Source organism: Geospiza fortis, unplaced genomic scaffold (genome assembly GCF_000277835.1).
Source record: "Geospiza fortis unplaced genomic scaffold, GeoFor_1.0 scaffold244, whole genome shotgun sequence".
In the NCBI taxonomy this organism is placed as follows: domain Eukaryota; kingdom Metazoa; phylum Chordata; class Aves; order Passeriformes; family Thraupidae; genus Geospiza; species Geospiza fortis.
In genome coordinates, this window is record NW_005054370.1 from 2,321,291 (window position 1) to 2,323,501 (window position 2,211).

A 2,211-nucleotide genomic window follows, 5' to 3' on the forward strand; every position below is an offset into this window, starting at 1 on the left:
AGTCGTTTTCACTCACACACCTCCACGTACACCTTAGAGACACGAGATTTGTGTTACTCCCATTTTACACATGGACAAACAGCAACACAGCTGGCTAGGAGCCCCAGGGGGTATCACACAGCAACCAGAATCCCAGACACAAACCAAGAGCATTTTAACTCCTCCATCCTCACCTGGTACTGGGCTTAAGTCCAAGAACAGCATCCTGAACCTCCTCAGTTCTCTGGAAACTAAGGGGAGATACCAGGCTTACACAATCTGGGTATGGAGCCCAGCACTCCACACTTGTGATAGGCCCAAATGAAACAATTAAAAATCTGAGAGTTTAACAGCTCCACAGTCAGCTGAGCCGAAGCTGCTTCCCTTCAGCAGAGAAGTTTAAAAACGTACACACTGACGAGGGATTTCAGTCTCTAGTGCCTCAATTGTTGCTGAAGAGGATTTGAAAATTAAATTGCATTTCATGATTGGCTAAACTCCCTGGAGAAACATTTATTGTAATGCTAATGAGAGATAATTACATAAGTAAATGGTTCACCTGAAAAGTGTTTAACACCTAACTTGCTTCATCAGAAAGTCGTTCTTTAATGGTCTCTATTAAATAAATGATGTCTCACTCCTAATTTCAAAGTAAGTCCTGCAAACAGGTACCACTGAGCATTAACTGTGCACAGTCACCTCTGCAACAGACCCAAGTGAGGGAAGGAGAGTTGTCACATTAACTCAGTCATTTCAAGCCTTTCAATCACTGCTTTGGGTTTTTCTTTTTTCCAAGCCACCACAACGTTTTAAATCACCCTCCTCCACAATAGCCTGAATGGTAAATTGCATTACAGCCCTTTATTTTCTCGATCCATGAAGTGAGTTTTGGCTCCTCTGGGAGAACAAAGACCACTCAACCAGCCACTTAGTATTAAAATATATAAAAGGCCTCTAAACCACGTGTGTTTTGGGAACACAGAGAGGATACAGAGCCTGCACCACCACAATGTGATGTCTCACAAATCAGAAAGCCATTAATATTTCAGGAGCCTCTTTGCAAAGGCTCTAAACAAAACATAGAGAACACTGTCATGACAGATCCTTCTGGTGTCAATGGTCTCCGTAATGTTTTTTTTTCCAGAACAGCTGAAAAAGGGAATTTCAGAACAACCCTCATAGCTGAAAACATGTTGATAACTGGTACACATTTCATAGCATGACAGCCAAACTGTGTCTGTACAGGAACAGGAAATCCAGCAACGATAACTTGCATTTCTCAATTCCTCTCAGGAAACCCTACAGCCCTCACTTGAGGGGCAGAAGAATTATTACCCCTATTTCATACTGGAGCTACTTCTATATTTCTTTATACTTCTATACTTTATATTTACTTTGTACTTCTATATTTCTTTTTCTAAAAAAAAAAAAGTAAGTATATGTTGTATTTTCATAGCCACGTAATTTTTAAAAAGTGGAAAGCACATAGCACTGTCTTCTGATACAACATTGACATGAACAGCAACACCCAGATTCCTGGAGGAAATGTTACCATTTATGAGCCCTAGTAAACAAAGATGAATGCAATTCTAAACAAATAGGACAAGACTGGCCAGAACAATGTAGATCAAAGTCCCCAGGCTGAGCTGAACTTGCTGTCAAACAGGACGGATGCTGCTGGAAATGAAAGTTTTTTCCTTGGGAAGACAAGAAGAGGATCTTGGAGTAGTTTTAGGAACCCCCAGAGACCAACAGGAGCAGCAAAGCATTAGAAAAATCTCAATGCTACTCTGCTGAAATTCCACTTCCTCGGGATGAGGGAAGGGGCAGTGATTATTCTGCAATTATTTACACTAGAGGGGAGGTGCTCACTGTCCTTAATTGCCAGTAGAAGCTCCAGTCTCCAGGGCAGGGTAGCAAGTGTTTACCTCTGCAGCTTGGAATTGCAGGAGTTCCCCCTCTGCCCTGGAGGAATGGAGCAGGAACCTGCTCTGGGAGCTGCAGGGAAAAAGACGGGTGCAGTGGGGGAAGAAGAAAAAAATTCAAACCTAAAAAAAGGAAAAAAAAAAAAAAAACTAAGTGAGAACCCAAGAAGAATTTTTAACCTAGAGGTTTCATTTTTATCCTCCACAATTGCATCTGTGTCCTAGTCCCCTCCTTGCCTCCTAGTGTAGAGATCTCCTGCTTTTCTGCAGCTTTTCTGGTTGACACTGGTGTGCTGCAGCAGCTCAG